The sequence below is a fragment of the Salvia splendens genome, chromosome 11 (genome assembly GCF_004379255.2).
Source record: "Salvia splendens isolate huo1 chromosome 11, SspV2, whole genome shotgun sequence".
In the NCBI taxonomy this organism is placed as follows: Eukaryota; Viridiplantae; Streptophyta; class Magnoliopsida; order Lamiales; family Lamiaceae; genus Salvia; species Salvia splendens.
The window spans coordinates 21302693-21315002 of NC_056042.1; the positions used below are offsets into that span (position 1 = coordinate 21302693).

The 12310-nt window shown below is 36.3% G+C and overlaps 1 pseudogene; it reads left to right on the top strand.

Annotated features, from left to right (window-relative positions):
* The window catches only part of LOC121754580, a 31403-nt pseudogene extending 20784 nt beyond the window's left edge, over positions 1-10619 (top strand).
* The last annotated feature ends 1691 nt before the right edge of the window (positions 10620-12310 follow it).

Sequence of the window (12310 nt, forward strand, 5' to 3'; positions counted from 1 at the left end):
TACAAAACACATCACTCTTATTCTGATTTTACTTCACTGTTGTTTACAAAACACATCACTCTTATTCTGATTTTACTTCACTCTTGTTTACAAAACACATCACTCTTATTCTGATTTTATTTCACTCTTGTTTACAAAACACATCACTCTTATTCTGATTTTACTTCACTCTTGTTTACAAAATACATCACTCTTAGCATGATTTTACTTCACTCTTGTTTACAAAACACATCACTCTTAGCATGATTTTACTTCACTCTTGTTTACAAAACACATCACTCTTATTCTGATTTTACTTCACTGTTGTTTACAAAACACACCACTCTTATTCTGATTTTACTTCACTCTTGTTTACAAAACACATCACTCTTAGCATGATTTTACTTCACTCTTGTTTACAAAACACATCACTCTTATTCTATTTTACTTGTTTACAAAACACATCACTCTTATTCTAATTTTACTTCACTCTTGTTAACAAAATACATCACTCTTAGCATGCTTTTACTTCACTCTTGTTTAAAAAACACACCACTCTTAGCATGATTTTACTTCACTCTTGTTTACAAAACACTCCACTCTTAGCATGATTTTACTTCACTCTTGTTTACAAAACACATCACTCTTATTCTGATTTTACTTCACTCTTGTTTACAAAACACATCACTCTTATTTTGATTTTACTTCACTGTTGTTTACAAAACACATCACTCTTATTCTGATTTTATTTCACTCTTGTTTATAAAACACATCACTCTTATTCTGATTTTACTTCATTCTTGTTTACAAAACACATCACTCTTAGCATGATTTTACTTCACTCTTGTTTACAAAACACATCACTCTTATTCTGATTTTACTTCACTGTTGTTTACAAAACACATCACTCTTATTCTGATTTTACTTCACTCTTGTTTACAAAACACATCACTCTTATTCAGATTTTACTTCACTCTTGTTTACAAAACAAAACACTCTTATTCTATTTTACTTGTTAACAAAACACATCACTCTTACTCTGATTTTACTTCACTCTTGTTTACAAAACACACCACTCTTATTCTGATTTTACTTCACTCTTGTTTACTAAACACATCACTCTTAGCATGATTTTACTTCACTCTTGTTTACAAAACACACCACTCTTATTCTGATTTTACTTCACTCTTGTTTACAAAACACATCACTCTTAGCATGATTTTACTTCACTGTTGTTTACAAAACACATCACTCTTAGCATGATTTTACTTCACTGTTGTTTACAAAACACATCACTCTTATTCTGATTTTACTTCACTCTTGTTTACAAAACACATCACTCTTATTCTGATTTTACTTCACTGTTGTTTACAAAACACATCACTCTTATTCTGATTTTACTTCACTGTTGTTTACAAAACACATCACTCTTATTCTTATTTTACTTCACTGTTGTTTACAAAACACATCACTCTTATTCTGATTTTACTTCACTCTTGTTTACAAAACACATCACTCTTAGCATGATTTTACTTCACTGTTGTTTACAAAACACATCACTCTTATTCTGATTTTACTTCACTCTTGTTTACAAAACACATCACTCTTATTCTGATTTTACTTCACTGTTGTTTACAAAACACATCACTCTTATTCTGATTTTACTTCACTGTTGTTTACAAAACACATCACTCTTATTCTGATTTTACTTCACTGTTGTTTACAAAACACATCACTCTTATTCTGATTTTACTTCACTCTTGTTTACAAAACACATCACTCTTATTCTGATTTTATTTCACTCTTGTTTACAAAACACATCACTCTTATTCTGATTTTACTTCACTCTTGTTTACAAAATACATCACTCTTAGCATGATTTTACTTCACTCTTGTTTACAAAACACATCACTCTTAGCATGATTTTACTTCACTCTTGTTTACAAAACACATCACTCTTATTCTGATTTTACTTCACTCTTGTTTACAAAACACACCACTCTTATTTTGATTTTACTTCACTCTTGTTTACAAAACACATCACTCTTAGCATGATTTTACTTCACTGTTGTTTACAAAACACATCACTCTTATTCTGATTTTACTTGTTTACAAAACACATCACTCTTATTCTAATTTTACTTCACTCTTGTTAACAAAATACATCACTCTTAGCATGCTTTTACTTCACTCTTGTTTAAAAAACACACCACTCTTAGCATGATTTTACTTCACTCTTGTTTACAAAACACATCACTCTTAGCATGATTTTACTTCACTCTTGTTTACAAAACACATCACTCTTATTCTGATTTTACTTCACTGTTGTTTACAAAACACACCACTCTTATTCTGATTTTACTTCACTCTTGTTTACAAAACACATCACTCTTAGCATGATTTTACTTCACTCTTGTTTACAAAACACATCACTCTTATTCTATTTTACTTGTTTACAAAACACATCACTCTTATTCTAATTTTACTTCACTCTTGTTAACAAAATACATCACTCTTAGCATGCTTTTACTTCACTCTTGTTTAAAAAACACACCACTCTTAGCATGATTTTACTTCACTCTTGTTTACAAAACACTCCACTCTTAGCATGATTTTACTTCACTCTTGTTTACAAAACACATCACCTTATTCTGATTTTACTTCACTCTTGTTTACAAAACACATCACTCTTATTTTGATTTTACTTCACTCTTGTTTACAAAACACATCACTCTTATTCTGATTTTATTTCACTCTTGTTTATAAAACACATCACTCTTATTCTGATTTTACTTCATTCTTGTTTACAAAACACATCACTCTTAGCATGATTTTACTTCACTCTTGTTTACAAAACACATCACTCTTATTCTGATTTTACTTCACTGTTGTTTACAAAACACATCACTCTTATTCTGATTTTACTTCACTCTTGTTTACAAAACACATCACTCTTATTCAGATTTTACTTCACTCTTGTTTACAAAACAAAACACTCTTATTCTATTTTACTTGTTAACAAAACACATCACTCTTACTCTGATTTTACTTCACTCTTGTTTACAAAACACACCACTCTTATTCTGATTTTACTTCACTCTTGTTTACTAAACACATCACTCTTAGCATGATTTTACTTCACTCTTGTTTACAAAACACACCACTCTTATTCTGATTTTACTTCACTCTTGTTTACAAAACACATCACTCTTAGCATGATTTTACTTCACTGTTGTTTACAAAACACATCACTCTTAGCATGATTTTACTTCACTGTTGTTTACAAAACACATCACTCTTATTCTGATTTTACTTCACTCTTGTTTACAAAACACATCACTCTTATTCTGATTTTACTTCACTGTTGTTTACAAAACACATCACTCTTATTCTGATTTTACTTCACTGTTGTTTACAAAACACATCACTCTTATTCTGATTTTACTTCACTGTTGTTTACAAAACACATCACTCTTATTCTGATTTTACTTCACTCTTGTTTACAAAACACATCACTCTTATTCTGATTTTATTTCACTCTTGTTTACAAAACACATCACTCTTATTCTGATTTTACTTCACTCTTGTTTACAAAATACATCACTCTTAGCATGATTTTACTTCACTCTTGTTTACAAAACACATCACTCTTAGCATGATTTTACTTCACTCTTGTTTACAAAACACATCACTCTTAGCATGATTTTACTTCACTCTTGTTTACAAAACACATCACTCTTATTCTGATTTTACTTCACTGTTGTTTACAAAACACACCACTCTTATTCTGATTTTACTTCACTCTTGTTTACAAAACACATCACTCTTATTCTGATTTTACTTCACTCTTGTTAACAAAATACATCACTCTTAGCATGCTTTTACTTCACTCTTGTTTAAAAAACACACCACTCTTAGCATGATTTTACTTCACTCTTGTTTACAAAACACTCCACTCTTAGCATGATTTTACTTCACTCTTGTTTACAAAACACATAACTCTTACTCTGATTTTACTTCACTCTTGTTTACAAAACACATCACTCTTATTCTATTTTACTTGTTTACAAAACACATCACTCTTATTCTGATTTTACTTCACTCTTGTTTACAAAACACATCACTCTTATTTTGATTTTACTTCACTCTTGTTTACAAAACACATCACTCTTATTCTGATTTTACTTCACTCTTGTTTACAAAACACATCACTCTTATTCTGATTTTATTTCACTTTTGTTTATAAAACACATCACTCTTATTCTGATTTTACTTCATTCTTGTTTACAAAACACATCACTCTTAGCATGATTTTACTTCACTCTTGTTTACAAAACACATCACTCTTATTCTGATTTTACTTCACTGTTGTTTACAAAACACATCACTCTTATTCTGATTTTACTTCACTCTTGTTTACAAAACACATCACTCTTATTCAGATTTTACTTCACTCTTGTTTACAAAACGCATCACTCTTATTCTATTTTACTTGTTTACAAAACACATCACTCTTATTCTTCACTCTTGTTTACAAAACACATCACTCTTATTCTAATTTTACTTCACTCTTGTTTACAAAACACATCACTTACTCTGATTTTACTTTACTCTTGTTTATAAAACACATCACTCTTATTCTAATTTTACTTCTCTCTTGTTTACAAAACACATCACTCTTATTCTCATTTTACTTCATTCTTGTTTACAAATATATATACGAGCGTATTATTTACTAGTAAATATTTATTTATAAACATGACTAATTGGTACTGAAAAATTGGTTTATCTTAGATTTAAAAGACAATGTCAATTTTTTTAATTAAAAAATACTGAAATTATAGCTTCCTATTAATCAAATAGTGCTAATGTCAAACGCACCAACCGCTCCCCTTCCTCCTCAAAATACCCATTCACCGCCGTCTTCCTTAGATCCTTCGCCACCAACAAATCAATATCTTCAAGCACTTGACAGTCCTTCGCCGGAAAATTCCCAATCCTCTCACACAGATCATCGACCAAAGAGAATTGATCGGGCGGAGATTTATGAATCCAGAGCTTGTAATCCAAGTGCGGCCACAAAATATCAGCCAGGATCTCGTCCACCAGCTCGAAAATTAGCTTCCGGTTGCAGCGGCGGCTGATGACAGCGCCGGAGGGGGCAGCGGCGGGGTGAAAGAGCTCGAGGTAGTAAAAAATTGAGGGATCCAAGGGGTGGGAAGGGGTGTGCCATTTGCCTAGAGTTAGCTGGGTTAATTTGTCGATTATGCCAGAGCATTTGAGGATTTTCTGAATGTAGCATATGTATTCCTCCGCGGAGGCGGTGGCGCGACTGTTACCGCTGTGTGGAGCGGTGGCGAATATTTTATGGAGTAAATCGCGGTTGTTTTTCAAATGAAATCAATTTGGCGACCTAACCTGATTTTGGTATCAAGCTTTTACAAAATTACCATAATACCCCCGCCTTGTTATTATGGAGTAAATTTATGATTGAGGGAACTAATTTCTCCTTAAATTAGAAAATTACATGTATTAATACTAGCCCTTGATTTTCTTGATCTTGTGGCTATGATTTGTTCTCTAGTTATAGGTTTAAGGGGCTCTTGCCCTAGATCACTACTCTCTCTCTCTATATATATATATATATATATATATATATATATTGTATATGTAATAAAAAGTTCACATGTGAAGATAGTGGCACAATTGGTATGAAACTGTGTCTCATGTTTGATTGTCCTGAGATGGTTTCCCTTGGCGAATTATGTCCTTCATTTTTTCTCTACTTTGTATTTTTACCTATTTATGCAACTCTTTTTTTAATTCTTTTTCTGTTTTTGCGTTATTCTTTTTCTTTTAATATTTTAGAACATATTTTCTATTTGTTCTCTTTTACACAACTAATTATATTATTTTTAATTCATTGTCATTTCTTAATTGTTTTCTTCCATATTATACTCATAATTAAAAAAAAATTATTGTATTCTATTTGCTATAATTTATATTTTCGTTGATATTTTTTATGGTAATATTTAACATCATAAAAAAATCGTTTCCATCCATTATATTTACGTTAAAATAGAAAATATATATCAAATAATAAAGCTTCCGACTTCATGAACATCAAAAAAAATCCTATTACTATTAGCATTAATATGTTACATTATTTATGAAAAGTTGATCTGCAATTACAAATTTAAAGTTATGGAACTGGAAACATGTCCATTCTTATGCTTTTAATATACATAAGCAAGTAATGCGATTTTTATGCAATATTTTAGAAGGTTCTCAAGTATATTAGCAATATCATTAGCTGTTACTCTTAGTAATTCAAAGATTTTCAGTGCTACATTCAGTAATCAAACTTCATGACTACTTTTAGAGGTTGCAATCCTTCTTAATCTCTAGGATAACATCAACATCCTTTGATATGACATTATTACTCCCTCAGCGATTACACATCCTACTTTTTTGTGGTTCGAGTTTTAAGAAATATGAAGTAATTTGGTTGAAAAATATTAGTGGAATGTGGTTCCATCTTTTATAAATTAGTTTTATAATAATAAAGTATGAGTGGAGTGAGTTAATGGAACATGAAGTCTACTTACCATATATACTAAAAGTGAAAAGAGCCAAGTCATAACATACAAGACCAAATGGCAAAATGAGATTTGTAATCGCGAATAGAGGGAGTACTATTTGATTTTAACATACCCAAGCTATTGTGCATCAGACATTTTTATAGGTCTCTCAATATAGTGTCTCAAAGACAACTAGCACTTTTATATAAAATGTTGAAAATTGAAATGAATGTCTTGTTATGACTTAACTTTCAACATTTCATTTCAATTTTCAATTTTCAAAATTGAAATAAACTGTTCTAATAATATTATAATTTCATTTTCTGACTTTCTAGGTTTCTCATTGGTTTACCATTGTTAGTGGGGAAAATGTCTCATCTTAGGGAGGGTAGTTTAGTAATGGTTAATAAATGTATTGTGAGTGGAGAAAGTGGTGGGCCATGTGATAGAAATGGAAAATAAATCAATATATTGACGGTGATATGTGTTGTGTCACGCCCGCATTTTCTAAGGATAGAAAACACGGTTGATCGCGACTAGGGGAGGATTAAAGAAGCGGGAAAGAAAGGGGAAACAACACAAATCGACCATAGCTCGAAACAAATGGGAATATCTCAAAAAAAAAATCAGAGTATCATTTCAACAATTGACAACTCCAAATGAAAATATCCCAACAATACATAAACTCAAAAGAAACAACATTCAGCGGAAGCATTTCGAGAGTAGAATAATGCTATGTATGAAGACACAACATATTCTAGACATTCTAGACATTTGATAGACATTCTTCACTTTTATGCTCAACACCCACCGCGCTCGTCACCGCTCAACCTGCACATTTTTAAAAAGAAATGCAGGGCTGAGTACTTGATGCACTCAGTGGACTCATGCCGAAAACATTTTATAAAAAGTATTTATCATGCCACCATTGAGTGACCTTGGGTTTTTAGCTTTAGAAATCGCCCAAGACACTAAAATCATTTCCATCGTAAAACTCGTGACTGCAGTCATTTTCCCATAGATGTCTACCGTATCTGATCCATTGATGACAAGGAACGTGGCCACATTCCAAGTCACTAGACCGGCCGACCCAAAAGACGGCTCACGATCTCCATAGGTGTACACTAGCCTGAATAGGGACTCACTCCCTAGACAGACCCGAATTCGATTATCCATTGATGGCAAAAGCCACATCAGATAGGTTCCATAGATAAAACAAAACACGGCATGACAAATATTCATATCATTTTCACATAAAAATATACTTTGGGCATAGCCCTTATTTAAAAAGAAAGCCAACCTCGTTCGTTAAATTTTCTGAATTTGAATTCTTTACTTCGACTTCAAATTGATTCTCGGAAAATTCCCTTCTTTAAGTCCATGCTTCCAGTCTTTCAATTATTGTTGAGGCTGCCCGAGCTTGACCCAACAAAATGAATGCTTCAGCCCACTTAACTCATTAACAACTTGGCCCAAAATGAATAAATCCTCCAATTTTAATTTATTAGCCCAATTTCTCTAAACAATACAAAGGCCTAATCTTTAACTCTTGTCTCCAAATTGAGGCCCAATACTCCCATTCCATCTCCTTCACGCCATCTCTCTTTCTCTCCATCTTCACCATTTCACACCATATCGCAACCCTCAATTCCGTCGCCATCCTCAACTCGCCGGAGATGGCGACTGCCGCTGCCACCGTCGGGTCCCCTGCACCTCGTTTTCCATCTCCAAAATCAGCCACCGCCGTCGTCTCCTCCGCGGAAAAACGCCGACGCAGCAAGGGGGATGGGCAGTCGTTGCTCAGCCGCTGCCGCTGTGGTTAATAAACCGCTGCTGCTCCACATCGAGACAACCGATGTCCGCCGTGCAGCCATCGTCGCGACCGTAAACTCTTCATCCTTTCCGTTTCAATTGCACAGCGTTGTCTTGCTTTCTCCACCGTCGTCGTGGGCTGCGCAGTCCGCTCGCCGCTGCTGTCACGGTGCAGTCGATGTCGCATCGCCGCTGCTGCTCGTGTCTCTCTATCGCCGCTGCCTCCAAGCTCGTCGCTGAACGGTCGCACACGGCTTCTGTCAGCCGCTGTTCGGTTGTCGCCGCTGATCCGTCGCCTTCGGTATTGCTTCAGCCGCAACAATCTTCTTTGGAGTGCGATGCCAACCATTCATCTCCGTCATCTCTCTTCTATCTCCAAACTGAACAAGCTCGTTGCCGTCGTTCACATGGCGCTGAAGTCCTTTCTTCTCTAATCTGTTATGCTACTCTTGATGAAACTCTCCCCTCTCTAACTCTCTATTTTCTATGAAGTTGATTCCAAAATACCCCAACGTGGAGTCGTGGGCAGATTTATGTAAATTGAGGAGTTGTATTCTGTTGGGATTTGGCTTATTTGTTCCAATTTCCAAGGCATGGCTAATAACCGATTGTTGAGGAGAGGTTTCGACGGTTTTCACGTCAACACAAGTAGGGCTAGAAATATATTAGTATGTGACTTGGGCTCAAACAAATGGGTTTCGAATTGGGCTTCAAAAGAAATAGTTCCAAAAAGAATTGGGCTTGGGAATAAATAAATTGAGATAGAAAAGAATACTTGTTATAGGCCCAAAATGATATATTTTTTTCTCGACAAACAAAACAAAGCCGAAATTTTTCCAGATGCACAAACAATGTCACTACGAGAACAAATGAAAAGGGTAGAAAAAGTCGGGGTGTTACATGTTGTGGCAGTGTCTATGACTCTACAAATAGAATTGGACCAAAATGACAAAAATAGATTGTTTAGGGACGGAGGTAGTGTTACCTAGTTACATAATTCATTGTACCAATAATTTAATGAACTGACTTCTTCTTAGATTCTGTTTCAGTTTTCCATGTCTGATAATCATCCCTTCCATAAATCTTGCATTAAGGACTTGTAAGTGCCCCAAATGTGACTTATGCAAAAACTTTGTAAGTGCTCATATTCCTTTGTTGTATATATAGTTTGCTGCACAGTTCATACATTTTCCGATTACATTTGGTTTATTCATTTACTATTGTGTGATTGGTTTCAGACTAGACTGATTTATATTCGTTGTTTGGTATTGATTAAACCACTTTACCTCGAAATACAAAAATTTTAGGAAGGTCTAATAATGAAGGTAGAGTAGCAAGTGCCATTACTCTTGGTCAAGAGACAAGCACTAGATGAAGCCATGGAAGAAGAGAAAATTGTACAGTCTATTCTGAATAGGCATCATAGTTTTACTAAAGTGGCATATGGGCTGATTATTTATTCTGGATCCAGGGTCATTACCACATGCTGGGGACTAGAGGCCTTTGCCTATCAGAAGAACAAAGTGTTAACACGGCACACACAAATCTTCACTGTGAACTAAAAATCAACTGAATAATGTTGTGAGAATATTTTTCGTTCTTAATTTTTGACCCTTCAATTCCCAAATACTGAAGCAACCTAAAGTAGGAGGATATCAGATAACAGACATGTTTCCTGAGCCTTACACATGGTCTTCCTAGGTAGAGTCACTTATTTTCTATATGAGGTATAGCTCATCTTTTCCCTTTGGATCCTCACCGTAATTAACCTTTGGCCTGATGTAGATTACTGGCTGGGTCGATCTTGGGTCATGTTATGATGCATGCATGGCTCCGCCTGAAAGGTAAACGTTCACTAATATCAGCGGTACATGTGTACTAACTTATCAACCAAGTTACATTTCAGGTTACCCTAATCTTAGTCCAAAAATCAAAGAAGGAATCTGCCAAGTGATGGTTCACATGTGGTTAGATTCAGAGATCATTGGTGGCACTGGTAGCAATGCAGCTTCCGCTTCATCATCATCATCTGCTCCCTCGACCTCAGCATCCTTGTGTGGCTCTTTGAAGAAGGGGAAGAGGTCTGAATTTGAGAAAAAAATTGGTGCGTTTTTCAAACACCAGATAGAATCAGACTATTCTACAGATTGCGGAGATGGTTTCAGGGAAGGAAACTGGGTGGTGCATGAATATGGGCTGAGGAGCACTGTCGATCACATTCGGCTCACCCGGAGTTTCCTTTGTTAACTTGATAGCTCCATTTGGTAGAGAATTCTTGCTCTATATTTGTATATCCAGAAAGCAAACGAGTTTTTACTTTTCTTCAACTTATAATCGCTATTGAGTACTGATGGAGTACGTACTAAACAAGCCCAACAGCAGTAAAGCCCAAGACAGAGTATCAGTTCGGCATGACTAAAGAGTATCAGTCCGGCGTGACTAAAGAGTTCAGTTCGGCACAACCAAAGAGTTCGGCCCCAGCCTACAGCTCGGTGAAAGCCAACTCATCAAGCTCTGCTCTCAGGTCGGCATCAAGCTCTACTCTCAGATCGGCAAAAGCTGCTCGGCAATAATTCAGCAGTTCGGTCTCAGTATTCGACCGAACTAGGAGATAGTGGACTCATGCAAGATTTCCACCTCCACTACACCGACGATCTATTTAGTGGTGTCAAGCAGTCATTAACTCATGCAGGATAGTGGACCCATGCAAGGTCGCCACGATCTCCACGACATCCACTACCTAATAAATGCTGCATGCCACGATCTTGGTTCACTGTATAAATAGAACCTAGGTCAGATAGATAACTTCTTCTGAAAATTCTAAAAAGCTCTCTAGAGAGAATATCATAAAGCAGGCCAGTGTTGTAAGCTGTAATTCGCAGATCAAGCAATACAAACCTGCCCCCATTTCTCCCCGTGGACGTAGATTTACCTCAGTAAATCGAACCACGTAAAATCTCTGTGTTGATCTTCATTTATTTCCTGCATTTACAAACATCAAAAATTCGCCGCTTCATCACTGGCGCCGTCTGTGGGAAACAGAGAACAAAATTTGTGATAAAGCGAATTTTTGACCCTTTTCCACCCCAAAAAATGCATACCAGATCACATAACACTCATAATACCGTTCGTGATAACCGTGAGGAAGCTAGTCCAGCTCGCAGGTCTGAAAAACGGCCTCGGGAGACATCTACCTCCGGTTCTCACGAAGAAGGAGCAAGCCACTCCAGGAGTCATCGCACCGAGTCTTCCCAGCAGCCCAATTTAAATGAAGCTGTCAAGCTGTTCTTGGCCGAGAAGCAGGAGGAGTTCTTAACCTTCCTGCAGAAGAGCCAACAGCCGGAGAAGACAACGGCGGATTCTCCCTCCTCATCCAGACATGAAAGTCACTACCGCAGTAGTGACGTGTCTTCCAGGAGAAAGAATCCTCAACCTCAACATGCTCCTGCTCCTCCTCGGTACCGGAACCACAGGAGAACTCCATCTCCTCCGTACCGAAGAGATGTCGGGTTCGCCATGTACGGAGCATTAAAGACTCCGTTCTCGGACGATATCACCCGAACTCCTTTGCCGCGGAACTACCGGACACCGTCAATGACTTATGACGGGCTGGAGGATCCTCATGACTTCCTGGGACGCTATCAATATAATATGGCGAACCAGGGTCTCAATGAGGTCCACATGTGCAAGCTGTTCCCCGAGCTGCTCATCGGGAACGCCAGAAGGTGGTTCGACAGCCTTCCTCAAGGCAGCATCAGATCCTACCGAGATCTCATGGATGCTTTCCACAGGAGGTTCTTTCAGAAAGCGGAAGCCCGAATCACTTCGGCTCAGCTGCTTTCTATACGTCAAGGTCGCGACGAAAAGATCAGCGACTTCCTGACGAGATTCCATAAGGAATGCCTACAAGTAGATAATCTCAATGATCTACTTGTCAT